The 22,020-nt window shown below is 39.0% G+C and overlaps 1 protein-coding gene across 11 annotated transcripts in view; it reads left to right on the plus strand.

The window, feature by feature from the left end:
* PTPRM (protein tyrosine phosphatase receptor type M) overlaps positions 1–22,020 on the plus strand; it is a 690,600-nt gene that overhangs the window by 479,816 nt on the left and 188,764 nt on the right. The gene's annotated exons all lie outside the window — the stretch shown is intronic.

Genomic DNA, 22,020 nt, shown 5'->3' on the forward strand with positions numbered 1-22,020 from the left:
GCTTTCTGCCATGTTGTTCCACGTGTGAGTAGTGAATGCTAATGATGGAACTTCCTTTGTGAAACTCAAATACTTCGAAGTTTTACAGTGCTAAAAACAACTCATGTATTTTGAGGCAGTATTTAATAGTGTAATCACATAACACTTTTCTCAGAAGACCCGCCTTCATTCATTACACCAAGTGAATGGAGAATGAGACTAGTTTGTGCATTGGATGAGTCTATAGCCTCACAGAACCTTGCTTTATTCTCTGCGGAGCATTGGAAAATGTGTTCATTGAATGAATCAGGGGGCAATAAGATAGTCTGGTTATTAAGGCACAGATTAAGACTCAGGAGACTGCATTCTATCCATGGTTCAGTCACAGACTCCCTGTGTGTTGCTGGACAATTTGCTTAAGCTGTAATTTTCAGAAACTGTCAATAAGTATGAGACATGTGGGACCTGATTTATAAAAGTGTTCAACAGTCAGCACTCAAAATGAAATGAAGGGGGTACTCAGCATCTTCAGAAAAAAAAAGCCTTGGGTGTCTGGAGCAGGCCACCCACTGAGGCACCCAAAATTAGCAGACTAGCAAATTTTGGCCCAAATTCCTCTCTGTCTCAGTTCTTGATCAGAAAAATGGGAATAAAAATACTTTTTCTCACAGGAGTATTTTGAAAATAAATTCATAAATACCTGTAAGTTGTTCAGCTATTACAAAAGTGAGCATAACAGAAGTGTTCATGGGGAAGTAAAAAAAAATCCTGTATTCCATGCATGGTGGGGGAATATGCAAGGATATGCCAAGGACAAAAAGAAATGCTGAACTGCTGCTTCAGGCAGGGTGCATCTACACTGCACCCTTATCTCAAAATAAGCTACGCAATTTGAGCTATGGAAATTGTGGTGTTTATTTCGAGTTAATTTCAAAATAGCTTATTTTGAAATTTGGCGCTGTCTACACAATGCCAGATTTCGAAATAACCGACTATTCCGAAATGTCCCTTAATCCTCGTGGAACAAGGTTAGGAGGGAGGTCGGAATAGCGAGCCTGTTATATTTCGAAATAATGGGCTTGCTCAAAAGACGTGGAAAAGTTATTTTGGGATACTTCATTTTTTGAGGAGTAAGGATTATTTCTAAAGAAGGGGTTTCTTTCAAAATAACCGCATCTACCCAGCGTTTGTTATTTCGAAATAGGGTATTTCGAAAGAGCGGCGGTCCACAATTATGCAAATGAAGCACGGGAAATTCAAATCTGCACTTCATTTGCAGTTTCCCTCAGCTGTATTTGCACCCTCTCTCGAAAGAGGGTGCTAGCGTAGACATACACTAACAGATATTGGATGGTCTTTAACAGGTCTTTAACAGGAGGTTAAATAAAATTGTACTGGGGATAGAGAGCAAAGCTTGGGGAACCTTTCAGTTGATTCCAGAAGACAAAGAGTTACATTATCTTCTATTTGCATTTTACAGTATAAAATGGTTCCATGTTTTCATCAAGCTTCAAGCAATGGGTACGCGATCACAGTTTTGAACTTGAATGAAATCTAAATAACAGCATAGTGAACGGCCATTCTATAATAGATAAACTAGGTAAAACAGATCACCTAGTCTCTCAAAACCTCTAAAGTGTGGCTCAGCTGTTTGGTGCTCTGAAGAAATTAATTACGTAAACTAAGAACAGCCATGCTGGATCAAACCAAAGATCCATCTAGACCAGTAGTCTGCCTTCTGTGCCCCAGAATGATTTGATAGGTAATCATCAAGTGATCCATCCCCTCTTGCCCATTCCCAGCCCTGAGAAACAGGAGCTAGGGACACCATTCTTGCCCATCCTGTCTAATAGCCATTGATGGACCTGTACTCCATGAACTTATATAATCCTTTTTTGAACCCTGTTTAAACGCCCTGATCTTCACAACAGCCTCTGGAAGGGAGTTCCACAGATTGACTATGTGTTGTGCAAAAAAAGTAACCATCTAAGCTTGACCTTGTATTGTCTTCTCTTGTCATAAGAAGGGAAAGTATACAAATAAGAGTAATCAAAAGTAGGCCCTGGATAGGGAAAAGTAGGCTCAGCGAAAGGATCACATTCCACACTGCATTACAACATGCATAACCTCCTCCAGGATCAGTAGGTTGTAAGTCAATACAGAATATATCCCATTTTTCTTAACTGAGCTAGGAAAGAGGAAGTTGATGTGGATTTTAATACATTGTTTATTTTTTAAAGCGTTTTCCAAGAATGTGGGTTGAAGTCTGGTGTCATCTTTAATTTATCATCATTGTTCTTGCTATCATATTAAAGTTCACTGATTAGACATTGCAAGCATAGGATGTGACATCCAGCCAGTTATATCATCCAGGAACCTATGTACTAAAAAATATATCATTGTCTTGAATGCAGTAGTTTGTAATGTGCTGAGGCTCTCTCTTCCTAATGGCCTGCCACCTCTAAAACCATTCTAATATTTAAAAAAAAATGGCAGATAGCTTGTACTGCTGCTGGATTATGAGAGGTGTTGCTGTGCATATTTGATACTGAACTATATTGTTTTATCTTGTATTTGCTAGGTAGCCAGTCAGGAAATATTACACAGAAAGGAATTGAGAGCCGCCATTAATAATACTCTTTCTCCATAAAAGGTTTTGCTGCTTATGCCAGAGCTATTCCTCCCATTGTTTGCTGAGTCACTATTGTGTTCTATATCATTCACCACAAAAAGGGAGCAGATTTGGGCTGGAAGCAAGCACCATTGGTGTTTTGTGAGCTTTTTTGTTCATGAGATTATAGCAAATTCTGTAGCAGTTAACTTTGCAGCAGTTCCCTAGACTTCGCTGCTATTCCATGTGGGAGAAGTAAAAATAGTTAAGCTGACATTAGTGATGTTCATGTATAATTTCCTCAAGATGACAACCAGTACTGACATATTTCTGTTTTCTCTTGACATGTTTTGATGGACAGAACCCTAATGACATTGGTGAGAGCAGGAAAATTGCATTAGTAGCTTATTATGTAACTTAAGTTTAGCTGCTGAACTGGAAAAGCCTGTAGATCGTGTAAAAAAAAAACAAGTCCCATTATTCTGGCCATAACCATTCACTTTAAAGTCTTTCATTTTTTTGAGATTAGACCAAGGCCATTAGAGTTTAGCCATTCATGGACAGAAGCCAAGAATACTGCATTGGTTCAAACTCAGCAGCAGATAAGGGAAGCTGATGAGTTTACTCTAGATTCTACCTACAGACTGGTTAAATGGAGCTATTCTCATGTATAGGTGAGGCACAAGCTTGAAGACTGACTAGTAACTAATCCCCACTAGTCAATTGCAATGAGTTAGGAAGGTATAACATTACCAGATAGTGACAGATAAAATGTGTGCAAAATTCAAGTGAGAGGGTTGCAAATGTAGCTTTCTTTTGTTTCTTTTGTCCACTAGAGCGAAATTAGGGCTGTCACTTATTCACAGTTAACTCACATGATTAACTCAAAAAAATTAATCATGAGTCATCAAGTTTTAAGCTCACTGTTAGTTTTTATTTTAGTTCTGGACATCAACACTCCGGTCATCTGAAGAAGTGGCTGTGCCCACAAAAGCTCATGATACAATCTGCATGTTTTGTTAATCTTTATAGTGCTACCAGACTATTTGTTGTTTAAGTTTATCCTGTAATGACTAATTCGGCTGCCCCCTGAAGCTGTTAAAGAATAGAACATGAATTAAAACACATTAAATATTTGTGAATGTTTTACATTTTCAATTATATTTAGGGCTGTCAAGCGATTAAAAAAATTAATCACAATTAATCACACGATTAATCGCGCTGTTAAACAATAATAAGAATACTATCTATTTAAATATTTTGGATGTTTTCTACATCTTCTAATATATCGATTTCAATTACAACACACAATACAAAGTGTATAGTGCTGATTCCAGGCTCCTTGCAGTGCTGCCCTTTTGAAATGCCACTGCAGTGTTTCAAAAAGGGGCAGTACTGCATGGAACCTGGGGGCAGTGGGGGACTACAGCTGATCCCAGGATCTGTGTTACACTGCCCCTTTGAAATGCCACGGCGGCATTTCAAAGTGGCAGTGCCACACAGCTGATCCATGGCTCCACGCAAAATGCCTTTGATTAACACGTGTTAATTTTTTTAACATGTTAATTCTGCCCTACATTAATCACAGGCATTAATGTGCGTTAATTGACAGCCCTAAACATATTTCAGTTACAACCAGAATATAAAGTGTACAGTGCTCACTTTTTATTGAAAATATTTGCACTGTAAAATAGTAAAGAAAAGAAATAGTATTTTCAAAATCACCTCTTGCAAGTACTGCAGTTCAGTCTCATTATTGTGAAAGTGCAACTTACAAATTTATAGTTTTTGTTACATAGCTACACTCAGAAACAAAAATAAGTCAAACTTTAGAGCCTACAAGTCTACTCAGTCCTACTTGTTCAGCCAGTCCGTAAAAGAAACTAATTTCTTTCATTTATAGGTGATAATGCTACCTGCTTTTTATTCACAATGTCAGCAGAAAGTGAGAATAGGTGTTCATATGGCACTTTGGTAGTCAGCGTTGCAAGGTATTTACTGCCAGATATGCTAAATATTCATATGCGTGTTCATGCTTTGGCCACCATTCCAGAGGACATATTTCAATGCTGATGATGATCATTTAAAAAAAATTACATAAATTAAATTTGTGAATTAACTCCTTTGGGAGAATTATATGTCTCTTGGGGTATGTCTATACTACATCCCTCTTCGCCAGAGGGATGTAAATTAGACATACCGAAATTGCTAATGAAGTGGTGATTTAAATCTCCTGCGCTTCATTAGCATAAAAATGGCCACCGCTTTTTGTCGCCACGGAGCTTCAGCGACTAAAAGCAGTAGTCTAGCCATGGTTCTATTGCTCACTGAAGCCTTTGGTGACAGATCCCTTATGCCTCATAAAACGAGGCTTTAGTGAGCGATAGAACCACGTTTTTTTGTTGCCAAAGCTCTGTGGAGACAAAAAGCGGCAGCCATTTTTATGCTAATGATATTTAAATCCCCACTTCATTAGAAATTTCGGTATGTCTAATTTACATCCCTCTGGCGACAGAGGGATGTAGTCCAGACATACCTCTGATGTTTTACGTGCATTCTGCCATATTTTACATGTTATAGCCACCTCAGTTAATGACCAAGCACACAACTGTTTTAAGAACACTTTCACTGCAGATTTGACAAAAACACAAAGAATGTACAGAGTGAGATTTCTAAAGATAGTTACAGCGTTCAACCCGAGGTTTAAAACTCTGACGTGCCTTCCAAAATCTAGGAGGGAAGAGCTGTGGAGCATTCCTTTAGAAGACTTAAAACAGCAACACTCTGGTGTGCAAACTGTTGAACCCAAACCTCCAGAAAAGAAAATCAACCTTCTGTTGGTGGCATCTGACTCATCTGATAAAAATGAACATGCATTGGTCCCCTTGGCTTTGAACCATTATCAAGCAGAAACCATCATCAGCATTTTATGGTGGTTGAAGTATGAAGGGACATATGAATCCTTAGTGCAGCTGGAACATAAATATCTTGCAATGCTGGCTACAACAGTGCCATATGAATGCCTTTTCTCACTTTCAGATGACATTGTAACAAGAAATGGGCAGCATTATCTCCTGCAAATGTGACCAAACTTGTTTGTCTGAACAATTGACTAAACAAGAAATAGAACTGAGCTGACTTGTAGGCTCTAAAGGTTTACTTTTTTTTTCTTTTTAATGCAGCTATTTTTAGAACGCCATTCTGCATTTGTAAGGACAACTTTCATGATAAAGAGATTTCGTTATAGTATTTGTAATTATTTTTTTTTGTTCACAGTGTAAATATTTGTAATAAAACATAAGAATGTGAGCACTGTACTCTTTGTATTCTGTGTTGTAATAGACATCTATATTTTTGAAAATGTAGAAAACATTCAAAATATTTAAATAAATGGTATTTTATTGTTTAATTGTGTAATTAATCACAGTTAACTTTTTTAGTCAGAACTAATTTTAATCACTTGAAAGTGGTAATTGACATTAATATTTGAGATGATGTGTTGTGAAAGTGATCAAATTTAAATATTTTTCAACATAATTACATAGCACTGGATTGGGGGGGTTGTTTGTTTCTTGTTAAGAACAGTGCCTTGTCCCAAGTAATTTGTGATATTGTAAGAAGAAGAGGTATAAACACCTCTAAGAACTCAAAAATAGTAAGTCAAATGTGCCCCAAATAATGAGATTTAAAAAACAATCTTTTTTTTATTTGCCTTCTTTTTACTCAGCCTATACCGTTCAGATTTTCAAGGGTATTTTCTGCAACCATCAGGGCTAAATGGTTTTAAACTTACTTAAAAATGAAAGCTAATATTCACATGTAATCTTATAATTGCAGGAGTTGGGGCTTTAAGAAAAACACCAACTATTGTAAGTGGCGCTGGCCAGTGACAAGATACTGTACTAGATGGACCACAAGTTTGGTCCAACATGAGAATTCCTGTGTTCCAAAAATAATTCTGAATCTGAATCTGTAAAAATTCAGCTCCTTCACTCACTGTCAAAAGCATTAGTAACACTTGAGGTTAATAAAAACATACAAAATCACACCTTCCCATTCATAAAAATATAATCTACAGTAAGAACATTTCCAAACTCTGGCATTTAAGATCTTGGGAATGACATGAAAGAAGTTATTGAACAATTTAGGAAACATACATACTCACCCTTAAAAACTTCCATTTATGTAGAAACTTTCTGGGTGCTGAAAGTCAGTTCCTTATTTCCATCTCCAGTAACACATTGGAGTTGCTCCTAGATTTCCAGTTGGCTGCAGATTCCTGGGTGGAGGAGAGAATTAGAAATAAGAATACTGGAATGTGGGAAGAATTCACATGAGCAAGAATCCCTTTTAGTAACTATGAAACTTATTCCTGAGAAGAGAGGTTTTGGAAAACTTTATCTCCTGAGATTAGAAGAACATGAACATGCTGAGCTGAGTATTGTATCTGTTACTCCATTGTATATTTACAGTGTCCACTTAAGAGTTCCTGTGAGATACGATATGTTTATAGATATTGAAGTTTGCTCACAAAATAAGATGTGAGTGTTTTGTGAAATCATCAGATTCCTGAAATAGCTCTAGATATATAATCCCACAAAGCCCAAAATAAATTTGGAATGTTCTTACTGTCTTGCAAGCAAGTCTTACAGGATTTGAAGACGTTGTCCCATAAATTTTGGTGCTGATGGCTGCAGATGTCTGTGATGACATAAATTGAAGTCTTTGCTGAATAGACAGTATATACAATAATAAATTAACATGTTTCAGAAAATCTTTATGCCTACTGCACAGAAAAATATATTTTGTTGGGCTATTTGCTGTGTGCTCTTTACACAGAGGCACAGTATCTACTTCAAATGTGGATAATAAGAAATCTTAAAACTAATGTTTCTGTCAATTAAAAAATCACATAAGTTGCCATTTTTCTCTTTATATTTTTTTCTAAAGGAAGCATTTTCTTCTGCTAATTCCTGGCTTCTTCACCTTTCCAACAATTGAATAATTGGATTGTTTTACAGCCACATTATACAAACATGTTTCCATACACAAAATATACACCAAAGAACCACCCAAATGCCATTTAAAATTCAGTATACTATTAAATAAAAGCTTGATTTTGTTAATATCTTTCTGAATGTTTTAGCAACTTTTCTCTCCCATAGCCACAGTGAGAGAAATTGAAATAGTTTGAACCTGACCCGTCCTGAATGAGGGGATATTCCAGGCCAGGAAGGTCCCTCCCTTCATGGCTATGCTGAACACTACCACCCCGGCTAGGGCACTAGTCCGGTCCCACAACTGCCTGGCCAGCCATGTATCCCTGGACCGGAGCTCCTTGGCCTCTGCCAGGGCCAGAGCTGTGTGGCTGGGGCCAGAGCTCCATGGCCACTGCCAGCCCCCCCCCCCCCCCCCCCCGCTACTGCCCAGCAACTAGGACCAGCATTTCCCACTGTGCCACCCGCTCCCCTTCCTGCTGAGGTGTGCCTAGCTGAATTGCTGTTCCCCTCCTTCTCCTCCCCCCCCCCCAGCACTCCTGCCCTGCGACTGGACCTCCCTGTACCTGGGCTCTGAGGTCCAGGAACATCTGTGGTCCTACAAGATCATGGATGTTGACAGACCAGAGAGTCCCGGTTAAGGGAGGTACAACTTGTAGCTTTCAAAAACTGATATGGAGTTCAGAGCACAAAATGAGTTGACTTAACAGAATACCTTTGCTTTTAACTCATCTTTTCCTGTGAACCTTTGGTTGAATGCACTAAATATACCCCTTTAAAATCAACAAATAGGCACTCCTCCAAACTTTACCAAAGTATTTAAATCCAGTTCTCTTGAATGAGAAACCTTAATTTGCAAACATGCTAGGGTGTTGTGTGTGGTGAATAAATGTGTACTGGAGAGACAATGAGGAGAGAGATCAGAGTTGACTGACTGTTGTTCTGGTCACAAAATTACATTTACACACAATCCTTGCCCTCTCAGTGCAAAGCAGTACATTTTCAGACCAGCTGAGGGTGTTTTTTGCTTTCTTAAAGGACCAGGCTCCATTTACATATAGATTTAGCAGCTAAACTGTGAGTTTATAGCAAAAGGGGACTTTGCAGTTTACATTGTTTGTTCTCTCTTCATTCTTCTCATGTCTTAGTCATGTCCTTCAGTATAGACTAAAATTCAGATTTGTGTTGGTTTCAGAGGTTTTGTCATCTACAGGAAACATCTCACACTTGATGCTTAAAGACTAATTTAATTAGCAGATGAAATACACTGTCTTTTCTTTGGGGTCAGTACAGGGGAAAGAGTGGATCTTCCCATTATGTGATGAACAACATATCCCTCTTTCGGCATCTGTTTCTCCTTCTTATAATTCAAAATGGCTCAATTGGTGTGGACTGTGTTAATTGTAAATGTGAAAGAAAGGACTAACTGCATGTTTCCCTGTTCCTGTTGGTGGTATTCAGTGGTTGTGAAAACTTTTGATTTCCAAAGCAATCACACTTGCACACCACAATAGTCACAATATGCTAATATTTTGTCGACTAAAACCTTAAAATAAGATGTTATAATATGAATAATATTTATTCACTTTCTTCAAAACTAAAATAGAAATACCTCTAAGGTAAAAAGGACTATTTCATGCCTTTCAATCTCTGACATCTCATTCTGGATTGTTAGATAACTGAAGCACAATTTAACAATCTTTTACTGCAAATCTCAGTAGTGCTTAGAGATTTTTTTTCTGTTTAGTATTGTGTTTACTGTCTAAGAAGGGTAATATCCTTGAAAAAAGAAGCTCCTTATACCCATAATATGCTACAACACTGATGCTATAATTGTCTTAACAACAAATGGGCTATACAGCATGGTAAAACCACAATTTACTAAGTAATCTTTATTGCTTAAAGACTATAGTTTTCTGATAGATTCAGTTGTTAATTTGCAGGGTGATTTAATGAAATATTGAACCAAGTACCATCAGGTGTCTGTCATGGGTAAGACAATGAAGTATATGTAACTTGTGTGCAACCAAGACTTCAATATAAAAAACTAAAAATAAAAAGGTAGGGAGGGAGAGATAATATGATGAAACCAACTTAAAACATCTTTTCATTAATATGCTGGAATTCTTGTACAGCATAGTTAGTATTAGTTGTATTCTCATACAGCAAAGAGCAGCTATTGCATGATGTTTCTGTCTCTTAAATGATGTCAGAATAATGTACTGAGTTTCTTTAGTCATTAGTATTGTATTAGCTTTTCTGAGTAATTATATTTTTGTCTGAACTTTTTAATCCTTTATCCATTGAATACACCTTGAATCCCATAGATGATGATTTGGCTGAAATACTTTTATTGACCCTATCAGCAGGGGTTATGAGTGGTTAATGATAATCTGTCTCAAGGTTGAACCTGTCAGTATTCTTTCATTTCTTCAAGGTAAATCTTCTCAGCATGGAGAGTTTGCACATCTTTTTTCCCTTCTCCTCTCCCTCTTCCCCCCATCTTCCTTGAACATTTTTACCATAATGCAGCTGAAAAGGACATAGTGCAACTTAGTGCAAGACCCTCAGTGAAGGACACAAGGCATTTGTTTTGAAAGTCATGCTCTTCCTGTTTTTCTCTCATTACTCTTTGCTATTGTTCTCCTGAGATGAAATGCCTTATCCAGACATGCTTCAGTCACCTTCATCTGCTGCTTTCATAACAGTTGTGTTAATTGTCATGCTGCCCTCTGCTTCCATTGTGAAGCAAATTCTGCTTCAAGATTTTGCCATTGGTGTATAATTTTCTTTCACATTTCAAGAAAATGGCCCAAACTGTTCAATAACATAACTTTAGTGAAGTCAATGGAAGTATATCATAGATGGAATTGCAGTTCACAATAACTAAGGAGGCAGGCAGAGTAGTAGGCTAGTGTAGTGTGGCCACAAATTAAAACCGCAGCTTGTAAGTCTTATCAGAGTTGAAAAAGTGCCCCAATAAAGAAGAAATAATTTTCCAAGAATTATCGTGGCTGTTGGAAGCAAGTTTATTTTTCAGTTATAATGTATGAGGAGAGTGAAATTCTCAAATATTTTACTGCTGATTCCAAATAAGCTATAGAAAGAAATTCATATTACTGTCAGAGGAGTCTTGTATATTTCTGGTTAGTTTCTGTGCCAGTGCAACAGCATCAATGATCCAATTAAAAGGAATCAGCATCTGGAATAGAAGAGAGTTTTAAGCAGAGATTATGCCAGATAAAACCTGCCTGTGCTGAGCTGCAAAACATTCCAGATGCCAATTTATTTTTCTTCTTAGTGACTCAAACTTAGGATAATTTCTGCTGAGATTTCTCACAATAATTCTAAAATCTGAGATCCAACTAGGTCAGAAACTGTGTGCTTCTGTGCTATATTCAGCACACCTGCAGGAGAGGATAATTGTTAACCTCTTTCTTGTCCATTGATCTTGGGGGTACAAGTTAGAGTAATGCCAAGGTAGTTCCAACTTGTCTGAATGGGATTTGTTAAACCAGAGGAAATCATTCTCTAATCATGCTTCTTATTCAGGTTCGGGGGTCGGAGAATCATGTGCCATTTGAGCTTGTTTTAGGCCACTCAGCCCTGGTTTTACACTATGAAGCTATTTCAAAATAACTCCCCTTATTCTGAAAGAACAAGTGGAGTGTCCACACTACCTAGTCCGTTATTTTGAAATAAGGGGCTGGTTATTTCAAAATAATAACTCCTGCTTTCCACGAGGAATAATGCTTGTTTCGAAATAGTTATTTCAAAATAGCGGTAGTGTGGATGCTCCACTGCTGTTAGTCCAAAATAACTTCTCCCCAGAGTCACTCAAAGTAATTACTCCCCAGTGCTTCCTGGGGCTCTAAGACAAAGTAACGCATCCACATTAAGGGATCCTGCCTTGGACTAATTTTGAGGCTTTCCTATAGTGTGCACACACTATTTCAAAATAGTTATTTTGGGAGTTATTATTTTGAAATAAGTTATTTTCAAATAATTTCCTAGTATAGACGTCCTTCCAAAGTGTTACCAGACAACACAAGTAGCTGGAATGGGGCAATGCATCTACCCACTGTACTAATGCTCATAAGAATATGCCTTTTGGTTAAGGTAGGTTTCTAATTAGGATAGACTTACATTTATAATCTTTGTTCATTTACTACAAACATTTTCTAGATTACCTGTATACATACAGCAATAAGATTATTATAATTTGCCCAAGCCCAATTTTTCATCTGTCTCAGTGGGAGTTGGGCTTTCAAAAGGTGTTCAATAGCATTCTAAAAGAGCAAATGGAATAATGAAAGTAGTTGACATTTATTTAGGCTGTAAGATTGTGGAGGTAGGGACCATTACGTATGTGAGCTAACAGTGGGGCCCTGATCCTTAACTGGAGCATCTAGTTTCTATCACAGTACTGCTGCTACTACTAACAATGATACAGCATGGACAGTATTTTAATATTCTGTGGTCTGCAAATTATATGACAATTTTAAAAGAAAAGTAAAATGAAAGCCGTGAGTATGCTGGTAGTAGCAAGAAGCACTTAGCTGTGTGCAAAAACTGAGCATGAATGTAAGAAACCAGAGCTTGTCACCTATAGAGACTGAAAATACGCTTCCAACAGCAATTTTCTTAGATGTGGAATAAAGTACTGCAACTCTGTCTCCCTTTTATTGGATTTATAACAGTAATACTCTAGTAAGACTGGAGTACTGTAAATTGGTTAAATTCTTTTTGCAAGTATCACACTGCATCTACAAATGAAACTACTTTCATTTTGATTTATCTTTGTTCCCTATCTTTGTCTCCCTCTTTTTTCCAGATTCTTTTTCTCTTTCACCACAAGTTCTACCTCCTTGTCTGCAATATTGAGATGCTCCTGCATCCTGTCCTGTTGACTTTGTCCCTTTCATCTTCCCTGTCTTCTTCCTCTCCTTTGCTTCCCTTTAGCTGCCCTCTTTCCTTGGGCTCTTCCTCCAAGAACTGTCATGTTTATCCAGTATTGGAAAATATTGCCTTCAAACCCACTTCCAAACACTGCTGCCTTTGTCTCCACAGTCTTGGAGTGTGCAATCTATTTCTGTATTCTGCTTCCTTTCCGCCAATTCTTTTCTTGAGCTCTTCCAAATTAAATTGTGCCCTCTCCTCTGAACTATACATCCAGAAAAAATGTCTAATGACTTCTTCCCAGGTTGGGAACCTGTTGTGCTAGGTGTGTGTGCGCGCCCCCAAGAGCTTTTAATCTTAAAAACTCAGGTAAATAGCTGAAATAAGGAATTATTAATATTCCATTTTTACAGATGGCTTTTAAGGCACAAAGACATTAAATTACTTGTCCCAGGACATATGAGAAGCCTGAGGCAGAACTGGAAATTGAAACCAAGTCTTCTGAATTTAAAATTGTATTCTGTTATGCACACCTTCCTTCATTTCCTCTTATTCTTTCTGATCTCTCTCTACTGTATTTTTGTACAGCTATTTAGAAGGGCATTAAAATGGGAGAAAATATTCTACTTTGAACAATAACATAATTATTTTTATAATATATTGTTGTATGCCATATCCTTATTTTAATAAAGTAGAATCTCTATTGAATAGGTACAGAACATCCCAAACCTAGAAAGGCGAGAAAATATTTTATTAATGCCACATCCATGTTTTCTCTCAACATTACCACATGTGTGAGATTAGTGCGCAATGTATGTCCTGTGAACCAAATTTGCACTTGCAGGTATGGAGCATTTTTCTTCTCACTCTATGAATGTAGAGAAAACTACATGGGGAGGGGAAAATTAACTCTGAAAATCATCAGGTGTGCCAGGGCTACTGCCATTTTCCCATGGATCCTATTGTGGAAGGGACAACTTTTAAATCTCACTGAGACTTTGAGCCCACCAATGTATCTTCCAGTCAGCCTCACTTACTGCTCTATGATGAAATCAGTTCCCATTGACTTCCTATTTACTTCAATGGTAACCTTGCTCAGATAGGGAGACTGAGTTACTGTCAATCACTACTTAAAGGAGGTGTCTCCAGACAACAGTTGATGTTTGCTGATTGTATTACATGAAGCATTATACTACTGCACCTGCCTTCTCCGGCATACTAACAATGACTTGTGTCTCCAGTGCAAGGTGTCCATCAGTTTTCATTACCTCTATAAAAGAAACCTGCAAGATGTATATAGATCAATATATTTATCGCCTCACATTTTTGTATCATGTTGTCATCCATCGGCTTGTATTGATACAATATTTTTGGTCTTGCAAAAACAAAGCATGATTTTAAGCAGTTAAAAAGGAGGGGGGATTAAGAAACATTCTGTAAATTATTTCTACTTTCTTTCAGTCTGCATGTATATATAAATATTTCCAAGTTTATAATCAGACAATACAACAGCGCAAATGTTTGTGGCAAAAACCAACAACATAAATGGAGTGTACTCATCCATGCATTATGAAAACTTACAAATTAAAAGTGTATTACAGCTGCTTCTGTGGGAATCAACCAATTGAGGTATTATATAGGGACATTAATACATGCTGATAATTAACACAGAATTTTACAAACATTGTAGCGAAGTAAGCAGTGCATAATCAGTTAGGCTCTTTTAGGGAAGGCATTTGCAAATAATTTGACAACATTAGTTATTAATTCAAACGTCAGGTTACATCCAGAATATGGCTAATACCCACTCAACAAAGGACCCCTAAGAGGAAAGTGAGGGCAACAGTAAGACTTCTTGGGCCACACAGAGCCTAGTTTGTTTCTCAGAGTACTCTCGGTGCTGCTCTAATTTGGACCCCACTGAAATAACCATATAAAGTTAGCCCCCGAGAAACCTTGTGATTCTTTCCTTCACCAAAATCCTGTCTTCCTGTGGTGGGGTTTTTTTTTTTTTTTTTAGGAGGGCAGGAATGTGGAGGAACACATGAACAGCATAGGGGACTCCTTAGGTAATGAGCTTTTGTCCAACAATCTCTCTGACTAATGTCACTCCCAACCTCCCCCTAGGATCTGGCCCTCAACAGTTAGGAAATGAAAAAGTTCAATATTCTCACAATGCCTATCCTGTGCATTTTTAGGCACACATTTAGCAGCATAATCTTTATTATAAACACACGTAGGTGCCAGTCACATCTCTGAAACATATGGGTAACTTTACATACAGGAAAATTTCCGTTCAACATAAAAGGTCTATTCACATATGAAAGTGTTAGCAGCTCAGAGTCTGATTAAAAGGAATGCGCAGAATAACCACATCTCCTATGGGATTTCCTGATTTTTTTTTAGCAGTACATTTGTACAGTGAACATACCTATAATGCAACATTAACATATGTTTTTATCTCTTAATTTCTCTGTTGATTTTTAGAGGAGAAAAATGCCCTGGGTTAATGGGTCTAAGAAACGTGTAGGCACTTACAAATCCTATATGCTTTGAAGGAAAGAGGTTCCCTCTTGTACAAATTATCAGCTTTTTAAGGAAATGCATATTTCACTACAGAATCTAGTAGGGATGTAATAGTGTAGTCGACTAAATGATTAACCATTAAGCACCTGCTTATCGGTTAACGTTATGAACTACACACATTTCTCCCCTCCTTCCACAAGTACATTTTTAGCGGGCTGGCTGACAGGCTGGTTCAGTCCCAGCTCATGCCAGATTCGGCATCAACCCCCGCACTGGCTCTTATTGCTTATAGTGCAGAGCCAATGCGGGGGTTGATGCTGGGTCCCAACACGAGCCGGAAATGAGCCAGCCTTCCCACACGCCATCTCTTAGTGCTGGGACCTGGCATCAACCCCCGGTACAGCTCTGCACTACAAGTGCTTGTAGTTCAGAGCCACATCGGGAATAGTTGCCAGACCAGGGAAGAGCCAGGATTGAGTGGTAGCAGTGCTACTCCTCACTGATTAACCATATAGTCAACAACATTTTTGTCGACTACACAATTAATGAATTACATGCTTCTTCATATCCCTCGAATCTACGTATATTGAAACCTGCATGGGTAGGAGGAGGTGTTTATACAATGAAAACTTTCTACAGGTGTATTAGCTATCCATTAACCAGAGTGACCCGCTGAATTGTGCCTATTAGCTGATTTGGGATTCTGCATGGATTTAAAAGGGGCTGTTAGTGGAGAGTAGAATGCATGATGCTGTCCCAGTTCTGGAAGGTGCTTGCAGTTAGCCCTAAAGCTGTGCCGTCAGGAAAAGGACAAATGCTCATGTGGAAAACATGAGTTCCTAAACTGTTGGGGTGAGACTATCAAAAGCATTCACATTGCCCTAACTCTGCTGTCATTGAAGTCAATTGTAAAACCCCCATTGACTTCAGTCAGTGAAGGGCATCACTGAGCAGTTTTGAAAATCCCTCTCTTATTTTGTAGCTTACTTTAATGTTCCCCTTTCAAATCGGTAGAAGGAATAGTCCTCAGAGAGTATTATTACCTTATCGGAATATTTCATATGTTAAATGTAAGTGAATTTTGTGTTACGGTATTTACGGACTAAAACCATGAAATGTTCTTATAGTGGGAAAAGGTGGGTTTATATTTTTCCATCTTCACCCTCTGAAAGCAGTTAAAGTGAATTTGCTCATATTTTCAAAAATATTTACTTCTGAGTTGAAACTAGTCATGGACAATTTTGACTCAAAAAAGGAGTTTTTTACTTTAAGCCACTGAAATAGGGGCTATTATGAAAGTCCTGATGAAACATTAACCATAACACTAATACTATCAAGAGCCCTGTGATGTATATTTATTTCTGTTAGAGCAAAACAATGCCTACCTGTTAAGAATAACTTCTGTTTTATGATAGCCTATTATTATTTGAATCATAACCTTCACGATTTCTTTTATTCAGGAGGGAGGCATTAAATCCAAATACTTCCTGAATGTGCCTGCTGTGTGAAAGCTTTAATTAAATCTACAAGTAAAGCTTTAAAAGAACAAGAATCAAATTAATTGCAACAAGGGCCATGCATTTGTTTCTGTGACAGTCCTTTGCGCTTCGGAGAAAAGGCAATCTGTGTACCCTTATCTGTATTAGTAAACTCAATATCACTTTTCATTAGGATGATAGGTCATTGTCATGTGTTTTCCATCTGACACTGTTTACATATTAATGACCTCACAAATAGCCTGCTCCAACTAGTTGCAGTAGGATTCCAAAGCTGTAAATCCACGAAGTGGAATAACTGTCTTCTGCTTTCTGCATCATTGGGTTTTGTGAGATCTTCTCTAGATTGAGCTTCATAATTAGGCAACAGCATAATTAAGGCAAATTCAATAAATGCAAATAGGGTAAATGATTTATATCTGATTATGGTTGTTATATTATTCTTTAGATTAATTTTTAAGCATAAGAACATAAGAACGGCCGTACTGGGTCAGACCAAAGGTCCATCTAGCCCAGTATCCTGTCTGCTGACAGTGGCCAGCACCAGGTGCCCCAGCAAGGGTGGACCGAAGACAATGATCAAGCGATTTGTCTCCTGCCATCCCTCTCCAGCCTCTGACAGAGGCCAGAGACACTAATTCTATTTCCTGGATAATAGCCTTTTATGGACCTAACCTCCACGAAATTATCTAGCTTCTCTTTAAACTCTGTTATAGTCCTAGCCTTCACAGCCTCCTCCAGCAAGGAGTTCTACAGGATTGACAGATTCATGCCCTGCGGTACCGGCACCTAAGCAAAGAAAAACTGCGACTACGCTGTCAGTACAAATGCCTCAACTCCAGATGTGGTAACCTTTCCTATGGCTTCCTCACATTCCAATCCCAAAGCCTTGGCAGGAATGGGACCCATTGGCCGCGTTGAAAACTCAGGTTCAAACACCTCAATTAGTGCCTCCTTCCAAGCTTTCTGCAGTAGCATGCAGACCCCCCACTCTAATGACATCGGAAGTCACACAGGATAATGTGGAAAACTAGGATGACTCACAGGGAAAGGATACATTACCTACTTTGCATATCTCATCTTCCTCTGATGAAATGATAATGCCTCCTCCACCAACTGTGGAGGCTGACTTGAGGTCCTTCCAGGACCTATATAAGAGAGTGGCTAATACCTTTGACAACTCATTGATTGAGGTCCCTGAGACACAACACAAGCTCACCAACATTTTGCATGCCTCACTATTCTCAAAAATTGCATTGCGAGTCAATGAGGCCATATTAGACCCTTCAAGAATACTATGGTTCCCTCACCTATTGCAGCTGGCAGTGGTACCATCACTTCCTCTTCCACAATGGCCAGGATCGGAGTCGAGTTCTTCATCCACACATTCACAGGCTTCATTTCCACGCTTGGCTCTTCCAGGGCTGAATACCCATCAGGACACGTGGGAAAAGGAAGTACATAATGTGATAAACTGTTGCAAACAGACTACGGGAAAAACATATTTCCAAAAATGGAGTCGTTTCTCCGAATGGACAAATCAAAGAACTCTGCACCCTCATTCAGCACAATTGATGATAAAGAATATCTTCTTTCTTTAAAGAAGCAGAATCTTTCCAATTCATCTGTAAAAGTTCATCTAGTGGCAATATCAAGTGAGCTCGAAGTAGTAGACATCCACACCAAATTCTTACACCCCATCACTAAGAAGCTCCTGAAAGGCCTGAACAATATATTTCCCACCATAAGGCCAACAGTGCTCCCTGGGACCTCAACCTCGTTCTTAATACATTGATCCACTCACCCTTTGAGCCCATGGCAACATGTTCCCTCACTTCATAGAATCATAGGACTGGAAGGGACCTCAAGAGGTCATCGAGTCCAGCCCCCCGCCCTCAAGGCAGGACCAAGCTCCATCTACACCATCCCTGACAGATGTCTATCTAACCTGTTCCTAAATATCTCCAGAGAGGGAGATTCCACCACCTCCCTTGGCAATTTATTCCAATATTTGACCACCCTGACAGTTAGGATTTTTTTCCTAATGTCCAATCTAAACCTCCCCTGCTGCACTTTAAGCCCATTACTCCTTGTCCTGTCCTCAGAAACCAAGAGGAACAAATTTTCTCCTTCCTCCTTGTGACACCCTTTTAGATATTTGAAAACCGCTATCATGTCCCCCCTTAATCTTCTTTTTTCCAAACTAAACAAGCCCAGTTCATGAAGCCTGGCTTCATAGGTCATGTTCTCTAGACCTTTAATCATTCTTGTCGCTCTTCTCTGTACCCTTTCCAATTTCTCCACATCTTTCTTGAAATGTGGCGCCCAGAACTGGACACAGTACTCCAGCTGAGGCCTAACTAGTGCAGAGTAGAGCGGCAGAATGACTTCACGAGTTTTGCTTACAACACACCTGTTGATACAACCTAGAATCATATTTGCTTTTTTTGCAACAGCATCACACTGTTGACTCATATTCAACTTGTGGTCCACTATGACCCCTAGATCCCTTTCTGCCATGCTCCTTCCTAGACAGTCGCTTCCCATCTTGTATGTATGGAACTGATTGTTCCTTCCTAAGTGGAGCACTTTGCATTTCTCTTTATTAAACCTCATCCTGTTTACCTCTGACCATTTCTCTAACTTGCTAAGGTCATTTTGAATTATGTCCCTATCCTCCAAAGAAGTCGCAACCCCACCCAGTTTGGTATCATCTGCAAACTTAATAAGCGTACTCTCTATCCCAACATCTACATCATTGATGAAGATATTGAACAGTACGGGTCCCAAAACAGACCCTTGAGGAACTCCACTTGTTATCCCTTTCCAGCAGGATTTAGAACCGTTAACAACAACTCTCTGACTACGGTTATCCAGCCAATTATGCACCCACCTTATCGTGGCCCTATCTAAGTTAACTTAACTGTCTACAAAAGTGGCCTTCCTTCTAGCAATTACAGCAGCAAGGAGAGTAGGCGAACTAGGTGCATTTATGGATCCATTTTATTTCTAGTCTGGATCCATTTTATTTCTATAGCAGACCACTCCGAGGGACAAGCTAACTCAAAGCAGAGGCTTTCAGAACGAATAATAAACTGCATTAAAGAATGCTACCATGTTAATAAGGTGCCATTGATTACTCATGTGCGGGCACATTCCACCAGGGCCATGGCCAACTCTACGGCTTTCCTATGTATTGTCCCCGCCACAGACATCTGCAGGGCAGCCACATGGGCCTCAGCCCACACTTTTACAAAGCACTATGCCATAAACACTTGCACTTCACATTGTGCTGCTTTCAGACATGCATTATTGGCCACCATCCACATCTGAAGCCCCTCCTTCGAGAGACTGAGGGCACTGCTCCATAGTCACCTACAATGGAGTGCCCACAGGGACACTGTGGAAGAAATAAAAGGTTTCTGTGAAGAAAGGAAAGGTTACTCACCTTGCACAGTAACTGGTGTTCTTTGAGATGGGTGTCCCTGTGGAAGCTCCATGACCCACCCTCCTTCCCTCTGCTTCAGAGTGCAACATCTCTCCACGGTAGAGAAGGAACGGATGGGTGGTTGACGGCACATGTGCATCAGCATGTTCACTACAGCGTGTACGCACCGCCACCCGGGATGAGGGAGTACTGCTGCTGAAAAATTCCGGTTCCAGGCTCAGGGGTGCCAAAACATGTACAGTGGAGTGCCCACAGGGACACCCATCTCAAAGAACACCAGTTACTGCACAAGGTGAGGAACCTTTCCTTTCTGCAGACAGAGTATGTCGCTCTTACATAAAGAGGAGGGCAGAAACTCACATCTAAAGCATTATTCCCTCTCCTCACCTCAGTGATATCTGTCAGAACTAACACTGCTTGAAGCAGTTTTTAATTCCCTTTGGATCTCCCCAGGCCTTCTGTTATGTCTCACATGGCCTACCGTTATATCTCGTAATATCCATCGCTTCTCAAATGAGCTTTCAGAGAAGCAGCATGTTTTAGTTGTAAATAGTATGAGACTGGGAAGCAGCAGTTCTAGATTTATTTCTGATTCCACCACTAACTGCCTGACAAGGTCACTTACCCCATTTTAGTGTCTGTTTCCTCATCTGTAAAGTGTTTAGAATATCCCATCACAAAGGAGTGTTGTGAGGATTAATTAGAGTCTGATTCTCTGAAGTGCTGAGCCCCTGTATCTCCCATTGACTTTGGTTGGAGTCCAGGGTGCTCTGAAAACTAGGACCTTAGAACTCACTTTAGATTTGTAGTTCCAGAGTCATATTTAGAGGTAAGAAAAGATTAACTTCACCTGAACAAAAGTGCAAAGAGACATTATACATGTTTGGGGCAGAAATAATTATCAAGTGCTTCTAGGGACACTATGCACTTTGCTAGTAGCTCTAGCTTTAGCAGAGACAGCTTGTGTTCTACCCAGCACTGGCTGCTTTGCCACCTTCAATAGAAGGTATTTAATACAATACCTCTAGCTAGTATACCCCCTTTCCACTCCACTGTACTGACTACATTATTATACCTACCTCCTTCACGAGAGCAGAGAGTTTTACATATATATTTCCCCCCATCAGGAGCAGTTATAAGGTGACCCTTTATGTTTGTACCTTTTGAACGTGTGAAGTGTTATATAAGTGTTAGATGAGTTATTGAAGCCCAAGTACGGTGGTGGCCACCTGGTGTAAAAGTATAGTAATAATGAATACAATAATAATTTAACCTACTCTCCTGTTCATGTGTGCCTAAATAAAGACTTAAATGTAGTTTATCTTTTACAGGCTAATAATTTGCTATCAGATTTGAATAAATCAGATAGGCATGAGATGAAATTAAGATGGAAAAAGTCAGATGAGGAAATTAGCCACATTCACATAGCAAAATCTTTTATAACTAATGCCTATGATTAGAGAAAGACCTGCGGCAAGTCAAGCAAATGAGATCAAATGACCCACAGAAAGAGAAATTAACCTCAACAATAAATAAAAGGTTATTATCCACTACGAGCACTCCAAGACAAGCTGCTCTTGATTAGTCATATCTTTCACTTCCAGCTATAGACCGTGATTATAGCTGCCATTCAGATTATGGATGAAGGCATCTTAATGTAGAATAAAATACTCCTGCGTATTTATTCCTTTCTTTCAAGGTTGTGTTTTCTAAGATCTAATCCAGTCCTCTTGCTTTTGTCACCACTATCCTACCAAATTCAGCACTAGTTCCATATTTTTCTGACAAACATATTTGTCTGTTTGATGCTGTTTTCTATCACATTTAATCATTGGTAGCTGGTTTTAATCTCTGTGCCCATTCCAGTTGGTTAAAAAAATTCCTTAGTAAGCTTTTAATTCGTTGATGTTTCTTCAGGGGATTCCTGGGACCTAAGTGGTGTTCAGTTTTCCCCTGTGTCTCCCCTCAGAAGTGATATTGCTCCCAGAAAATGTTTGAAAAAGATGTTTTCTGAAGCCCAGTTAAGTCACTCTTCATATCATCCAGAGCAGGTTGCTAGAAATT

This window comes from Pelodiscus sinensis, chromosome 2 (genome assembly GCF_049634645.1).
Source record: "Pelodiscus sinensis isolate JC-2024 chromosome 2, ASM4963464v1, whole genome shotgun sequence".
Classification (NCBI taxonomy): Eukaryota; Metazoa; Chordata; order Testudines; family Trionychidae; genus Pelodiscus; species Pelodiscus sinensis.